The sequence below is a fragment of the Macaca thibetana genome, chromosome 5 (assembly GCF_024542745.1).
Source record: "Macaca thibetana thibetana isolate TM-01 chromosome 5, ASM2454274v1, whole genome shotgun sequence".
Lineage (NCBI taxonomy): Eukaryota > Metazoa > Chordata > Mammalia > Primates > Cercopithecidae > Macaca > Macaca thibetana.
In genome coordinates, this window is record NC_065582.1 from 15389665 (window position 1) to 15398409 (window position 8745).

General features: G+C 35.0%; 1 long non-coding RNA gene across 1 annotated transcript; it reads right to left on the bottom strand.

The window, feature by feature from the left end:
* Positions 1–3322: 3322 nt before the first annotated feature.
* Positions 3323–8520, bottom strand: LOC126954643 (uncharacterized). Its single transcript, XR_007725678.1, has 3 exons — positions 8423–8520; positions 7091–7180; positions 3323–3340 (listed from the first exon to the last, which is right to left on the bottom strand). It is a non-coding gene; the product is annotated as an uncharacterized LOC126954643 (long non-coding RNA).
* Positions 8521–8745: the final 225 nt, after the last annotated feature.

Genomic DNA, 8745 nt, shown 5'->3' on the forward strand with positions numbered 1-8745 from the left:
ATTAAAAAAAAACTAGCAGCAAACCATATTAACCATATGATGTATTTTTAGAGTAAAGCTATAACAAAAGTACAAGGGATTAAGTTGTTTTATTTTGATGGCTGCTTTTTCTCTGGGGTGGGTTTAGCAATGGTGCCTTTGGGCAACCCCGCTCACATACACATTATCCAGCCTGGCTGGTTAATAGTAAGGAGTTGTGACTTAAATTCCAGGAAAGGATTCAGATGTGAAGTTATACTTGAATATGCTTGAATAATTTTGCACTTCTTCACTTTTTTCTCTATGAATTATTCAATGGTCATTCCTTAAATTTGTATTTTAATGTATGATAAATGATAATACTGGGGGGGAGTAGAGTGAAGTACACTGACATTCTACAGCTATAATATGATATGCTATGAAAAACAAAACAAAAAGAAAATGTGCCATATATTTTCCATGTACCATCTTTATATGATATACAGTGACTTCATTATTAGTGAGTCAAGTTGTTTAAAGAACTACCAAAAAAAGTATTGCTATTTTATGGTTTTTATGGTGTAAATTATTTTTCTGTCTTCTCGAGTCTTATGTCTATGTCAGTCTTCCTTGTCCAGATACTGTCATATTTTTCCAGGAAATTATACTGAACATATACTTAAAAATTTATGCACGATTTCATCAACTTGTTTTTCATTATATTTAGTTCAATTTTGCAACTAACAAACTCTCTATCAGAGTCATTAACCTGTGAACAGTATAAAGTATTTATCATGTAACTGTAGATAATTTGATCAGAAACAATAAAAATGAACACTTTTCAAGAATATGGATACCTCTTTTGTCTAATTTTTTTACAGAACAAATTTTACCAAAGAATCATGTTGTCTTCCTGACAAAAATCATATTCCATTCCTGTTCTCATGAAAACTGTTACATCTAGGATTACATAGTCGGTGATATATCATTCAAAGAAGTCTTAATATATGCATTTCATTATAGGAAAAGCACAGTGAGAAGGATGGTGAATGGAACTTTTCTACTAAGGACAGAATGAGAGAAGATGTGTTACTAACTAGAAAAATGACTTGGCATTAGTGTATTTTTGTAGTTTTTGTTTGTATGTTTGAAAGACTTCTTAAAATCTGTTTATTGAAAAAACCACTTTCACTTGACTTACCCGTACAGACTATTTCAAAAAGGAATACTCATCTTTTTTTTAATCTATAATTTCATCTTTCTTTTTTCCTCCACAGAGTTACATTGGAGGTTAGTGATAGAATACTAGTAAAGAAATAAGAATTTTTTTTTTTTTTTTGACACGGAGTCTCACTCTGTCACCCAGGCTGGAGTGCAGTGGCGCGATCTCGGCTCACTGCAAGCTCTGCCTCCCGGGTTCAAGCGATTCTCCTGCCTCAGCCTCCCGAGTAGCAGGGACTACAGGCACGTGCCACCTCACCTGGCTAATTTTTTGTATTCTTGGTAGAGATGGGGTTTCACCGTGTTAGCCAGGATGGTCTCAGCCTCCTGACCTTGTGATCTGCCCGCCTTCCAAAGTGCTGGGATTAGGGGCATGAGCCACCACACCCAGCCAAGAAATTTAAGAAAGTATTACAATTTCGTATGTGATAATTAGTCTGTCATTTTTAAAGTACCTATAATTAATATGTAACAGCCTTTGGCACTTTTATATATTGACTAGCACAAATTTCAGGAAAAAATCTTAGATTGAAAATTCCTTGCTAAATCAGCATGATGGTTTTCTTCAATGAGCTGGCCTTCATTAATAGCTTACATAGTTCATACCGTGACATCAACAAAAACTCTGTGCTGAAATGCTGCCATAGAATCAGGCCAGCTCATCTGTAAGTACAAGTGCTGGCGGTATCTATGGGTAATAGATCCCTAAACAAAAGGTATAGGAATAAATGTAATGTGACCACACTGAGAAGGATGAGAAGCTTATTGGTAAACTATGATTTATTAAGTCAATTTGCACTACTATGGTTTAAAATATTTTCGTTACTCTCGTGATATTCATCATTTTCTGCATCACTACACTGTTTATTTTTCTCTACATAGTTTATTTCAATATACTCTTGCTGACAGTTGCTTTCTGTCTTGATAAACTGATTTTCTAAATATATTTCTTCTTTGTAATTTTGTATAATTTCCGTTTTTAATTACACATTCATTGGAATCCTAAATTGAATGAGGCCATATTTACTGAACTACACTATAAATATTTAGTTTGTTTTTATGTTTCTTTATATTTGTATATTTGACCCCATGTGTTGTCTTACCAAGTTATCTCTGTTGATGCTCTTCACCCAATATTGTACTGCTCTGACAGTATCTAAAAATTCACTTGGGCAAACGGTTAACTGGAAGCTGGGTTGTGAACAGAAGCTGGCACTCTGAAAGAAAATCAGAGCTGGATATAAGTTAAAGCAGTGAAGGCAAATTTTATTCGGAAACTATTGCATTGGGGACAGAGAGACCTCAGTATATAACTGGGTTGCATTGTGAATACTAGGACAAGTGAGGATTTGGGATAAGTGAAGGTCAGTGGGTGGAAAATTACTAGAGAGAAAACCTCACAGGGATTCCGGCTAAACTGACTTAGCAAAATTCTTGCTGAATGCAGGCAGGGTGATAAGATACTGAACGTGGGGGGATAAGAAATTTGATTAGATATCAAGGATAAGGGATTTTCGTTAAACTGAACCAGCAGAATTCTTGCCTAACTGAACTAACTAGGCCAAGAACAGAACCCAAGTTGGGCCTAATCAAAAGGGGAGCTCAGAGGCTTATGATCAGAGCGTAACCCAGGAGAAAATCTTATCATCATCTATAGTCCATTCTGTGACATGAGGAATGAATTGTCTGAACACTTGTTCTTCAATGAATGAATACTCGTTAAAAATCATATGACATTCACTCGCAGTTCTGTAACCTAATGGCACTTGCTCTTCCAAACTGGTCTCTGTTCTTAAACCATTAAAAATCACTATTTTGGGCCGGGCGCGGTGGCTCAAGCCTGTAATCCCAGCACTTTGGGAGGCCGAGACGGGCGGATCACGAGGTCAGGAGATCGAGACCATCCTGGCTGACACGGTGAAACCCTGTCTCTACTAAAAAATACAAAAAACTAGCCGGGCGAGGTGGCGGACGCCTGTAGTCCCAGCTACTTGGGAGGCTGAGGCCGGAGAATGGCGTGAACCCCGGAGGCGGAGCTTGCAGTGAGCTGAGATCCGGCCACTGCACTCCAGCCTGGGTGGCAGAGCGAGACTCCATCTCAAAAAAAAAAAAAAAAAAAAAAAAAAAAAATCACTATTTTGATGTCAGGTTCCTTTTCTTTCTGGGGAAAAGAAAAACTCTTCTAAATGATCTGTTACAGAAACAATTATGTTTATAGAGTCTTATTTCAATAACTTCTCCCTCCCAAAAATTTCCTACAGATTGACCTTGTTTGAAATACTTATTCTGTGGAAGATCAAGCTTACAGGTATAACATTGAGTTTCCTAAGTGACTAATCAAAGAAAATGGGAATGAACTATAAATTGAAAACAATAAATTTATTCAAATTGCCAAATCATTTGACAGATAATAGAAAATCCAAAAGCACAAATTTATTTTGAATTGCCTGGAAGTTAAAGAAGATCGATAATAAATTATTAGATCCTTTTTAAGAAACACAGCTTTACTCTATCACATTGTATTTGATAAATACCAGAATTGAAGCTAGAAACCTACCTGGCGATACTCTGGGTGCTTCCTTTGTTCTCCTCTTTATCGTCAGCAAATTTTTTGAGTCTCCACATTATTAGGCCATGAAAACTTCAACGGGTGGCAAACAGAAAAGCCTCCTCCACTTTCAGGACCAAAGCAAAACAGGGAAAAATCTGCAGGAACCGTGTGTCATAGATAAGAGTTTTCCTTTATTTTCACTTTAGGTTAGTACTTCTCCTGGGTAATCAATAATCTCTAAGCAAGACTCAGTCTTGTCTAAAGGGATGGAACTTATATTGATGCATTGCATATAGTAAATTAAAATATCTTTCCAACTTAGATGATTAATTGTGTTTTTTCCTTCTCGAACGAAAAAGAATACGAGAAACAAATGGACATGGTATGTTATTTGCAATTTACTTTAAATCAAATATATCAGAATTCATTTACCGTTGTGAATTGGTTACATTTGAAATACCTTTTTTATATGAACTAATGAATTAGTTATACATTAACTAATGAAAATGCTGGGGCCGTGAAAAAAGATGTTATTTCAGGTCATCAAAAATACAACTAGGGTAATTATGTTCATATGACTTATTCACCTAATGGATAATGTAACTTCATTTCTAAAAAGAAACTTTAAAAAGTAATATTAATGTGTTAGTATAAGTCATGAGTTGCTTAACTACAGGAATATGTTCTAAGAAATGTGTCTTTAGATGATTCGTCATTATGCAAACACCACAGGGTGTACTTCTATATACCTACATGGGTTAGACCACTACATCTAGGCTAGACTACATGCAATAGTCTGTTGCTTCTAGGCTGCAAACCTGTACAGCATGTTACTATACTGAATACTGCAGACAACTGTAAAACAATGGTAAGTAGTTGTGTTTCTAAACATATATAAGCATAGAAAAGATACCATAAAAATATGGAATAAAAGGTAAAATGTAGTACACCTATACAGGGCACTTAACTTGAAAGGAGCCTGTGGACTGGAAGTTGCCCTGGGTAAGTGGTGAGTGAATGTGAAGTCCTAGGATATTATGACCCTACTGTAGACCTTTTTTTTTTTTTTTTTTTTTTTTTTTTTTGTCTGAGATGGAGTCTCCCTTTGTAGCCCGGGTTAGAGTGCAGTGGCATGATCTCAGATCACTGCAACCTCTGCTTCCCGGGTTCAAGCAATTCTCCGTGCCTCAGCCTCCTGAGTAGCTGAGATTACAGGCGCTCGTGACCATGCCCAGCTAATTTTTGTATTTTTTAGTACAGACAAGGTTTCATTCACCACGTTAGCCTGGCTGGTCTTGAACTCCTGACCTCAGGTGATCCTGAGGTCTCCCAACATGCTAGGATTATAGGCATGAACCTCGGTGCCCAGCCACACTACTGTAGACTTTTTAAAGGCTGTACACTTAGGCTACACTAAGTTTAACTTTTGAAATTTCTTCAATAATAAATTAACCTTAGCTTCATAAAACTTTTTACTTCATTTTTTAATGTTTTAAGATTTTTTTGTAGTAACACTTAGCTTAAAACACAAGCACAAACATACAAAAATAATTTCTTCCTTTATATCTTTATTGTGTAAGCTTTTGTCTGTTTAAAATTTTTATTTTATTTATTCTTTTACTTGTTAAACATTTTGTTAAGAACTAAGACACAGACACACACATTAGCCTCGGCCTACACAGGTCAGGATCATCAATGTCACTGTCTTCTTCCTCCACATCTTGTCCTACTGGAAGATATTCAGGGGCAACAACACACACAGAGCTGTCATCTCTTGTGATAAAAACAACTTCTTCTGGAATAAATCCTGAAGCACCTGCCTGAGTGTGTTTTCCAGTTAACTTTTTTTATATAAGTAGAATACACTCTAAAATAATTATTAAAAGTCTAATAAATACTAAGCAATAGGAATTTTTTAGCTCCATTATAATCTTAAGGGACCACTGCTGTATATGGGGTCCACAGTTGACTGAAATGTCATTATGCAGCACAATACTGTATTTAATATTGTTAGCATATTTATATTTGATTAACTGTCTCATTGGTATTACTTGTGCTAAACATGCTTACTTTTTGGTTTTTTTTTTTTTTTTTTTTTTTTTGAGACGGAGTCTCACTTTGTCGCCGGGCTGCAGTGCAGTGGCACGATCTCAGCTCACTGCAACCTCCACCTGCCGGGTTCAAGTGATTCTCCTGCCTCAGCCTCCCGAGTAGCTGGGACTACAGGCATGTGCCACCACGCCCAGCTAATTTTTGTATTTTTAGTAGAGATGGAGTTTCACCATGTTGGCCAGGATGGTCTTGATCTCTTGACCTTGTGATCCACCCTCCTCAGCCTCCCAAAGTGCTTACTTTTTAATATGTGTTATATATTGTATTCTTAAGCAACAATGCTGTTATAAGCATGGTAAATGCTGTTATAAGCATGGTAAATCCCTAAGTGATCAAAATGTTTGATGCTTATCACTCAGAAATACAATTAAAGAGTGTAAAAGGTATTTAATATGCAGTTATCTATTTTAATGTCATTATTTTGTCCTCTACTTCATAAGCGAGATGGCTTGAACCACTTTGATATCTTTACTGATCATTACAACTACTAACCAAGTATGTACTGAAAGATTTTTGCTAAATAAGAATATAATTACAGACAGCAACATGGTATGTGCTGCATACTTTTAGTTTCAAAAACTCCCCTGAAGTGTTTAAAGAACAATTATACATATCCAAAATTGTATTTTTTTAATTTCCTATAAATTTTAGATCATTTTCAGAAGGTATCTAGGGTTGTTACATTTTTCAAAGATTATACATTCTTGTATCTTATAAATGTAGATAGAACATAAACCACTCTACACCTAAACCACAAGAGGGCTCCCTCTCGTTGGTTTGAGAATTGTAAATGTCATTCAAAAAAACCATGAGGCTAATTTCATTAATGATTGGGGCCAAGATTTTGGCATAAAAGAGTGTTTCAATTTTTTTTAATGCAATGAGTCAATATAAACCTTGTACTTTAACAGCTTCATGAAACAGTTTTGTGGGAGAACCTTCTCAAAACCCTTATTTACCAGCAATGAAATGGAGCCTAAGGATATACGGCAATTTTGCTCAGCACTACTGATCCCAGTCACTGTTGAAGCCAGAACTACACTCTCCATCAGTCTCTGTTCTTAATCTTCAAATTGAAGTAAGAGGGTTTAGAAACTGAGATAAATGTTAATATAGTCCTGTGGAGACAATTTTACTACAAAGTTTGAAAGAAATACATACTAAAAATATAAAATCAGAATGAATATAAAATCTGAAACAGAAACAGAAAAAAATTTCAGTGTTACAGGGAAAATATGCCATAGGTACGTGTTTTTTCTTCCAATTACTTTACAATTTCACTAAGGATTCTTGGTGGAAATGTTTCACCATCGCTGGGAACCATGCTGCTCTCTTGAGCTAATTTAAGAAATAGAAAGACAGGGTACTGCTGAGCATATATATTAATTTCAAAGACAAGAAAGCATGTGCAAGGATCTCATCAGCATTTATATCCCTAATATGAAGTTCCTGTTCCACTTCTCTGTGCTTCATTTGAAGTCAATGTACTCTTCCACACAGTTGACTGAATGCCAAAAGGTTGGATATGCTAAATGTAGACACAAGTTTACATGCAAAAAGAAGATGAAGAGACAAAGAGAATTCTTGCTTAGTTCTCCATTATTCCAGCATATAAAAAACCTCTACCTTAAAATACTAAAACAACTGGTTTATTTGATTGAGTTAACCAGCCATTAATAGTGTAAAGATTTTAGCACCATATCACATATGTAAGAGAAATAATCTATGGAATATCAAAATATGTTGTCAAGATGGCCAAGTTTTAGTTCCAATTGTATGACATAATTGTTTGCCTTATTTCAATGCATGACTTAAAATCTATAGCTTCAAAGTGACAATAGTGTCTTAATTGCAATGTTTAAACCACAAAGCAAATATTTGTTAATTTAGATGTGTTCTTTGACTATTACTTTCTGGCTTTCAATATATAGCTAAATTTCATTCTTAATATCAATTTCTACTTAATAATGAAAATAGAAATATTTCAATTAGACATTAAAAATTTTTATCTCATGCATGGAACTAATTTTGAAAAGCATTTGGATAAGATTCATTGATTCATCTCTCCTTTATGTCTTTCTGAAGAAAAGTGAAATATACTGTAAATCAACATGTTATGCACATGGTAAAATTATAATTTAGGAAGACAAAATATAAATAATGTAACCCTCCAATTTCAGAATAATCTAAAAACATAGGAGTTGGCATCCCTAAAACCCATGTTAAGTCTTCTAAAATTGTAATACAGAAAAGCATATTTTGGAAAAAGAAGGGAACAGGAAATTATTTGAACTAGGCTAGTCTTTAAAAGTTAATTTGGCCAGCACAGTGGCTCACATCTGTAATCTTAACACTTAGTAAGGCTGAGGCAGGTGGACAGAGTGAGCCCTGGAGTTCAAGAGCCGCTTGGGCAGCATGACAAAACCTCGTCTCTAATTAAATAAATATAATACTTAAATAAATACATAAAAACTTTTTAAAAGTTAATTTGGGTGCCTCTTTGCTCTTCATTATTCCCCTTTGTTTTTTCCTAAGTACATGTTTATTGTTTAATAAATTTATGATATTTTTATTGCTTACTCGAGGTTTGGTATAAAGGTTGAAACCATGAGTTTACTTTCAATTTCTGTGTATTCATTAACAATAAAATTTACTTAAAATGTTGCAGCTTACAAACTCTCTAGCAGTCATTTTCAAAACCTGAAAACAAACACATAAATCAAATGATAGTCATGGTTGAAATAATCAGAAGGGTTTTCAATGAATAACATAATTTTTGTGTGACTCTTTCTGACAAGTTAGAAACTATTACAATAGGCCAGGCACAGTGACTCACACCTGTAATCCCAGCACTTTGAGAGGCAGAAGCGCGTGGATCACTTGAGGTCAGAAGCTCAAGACCA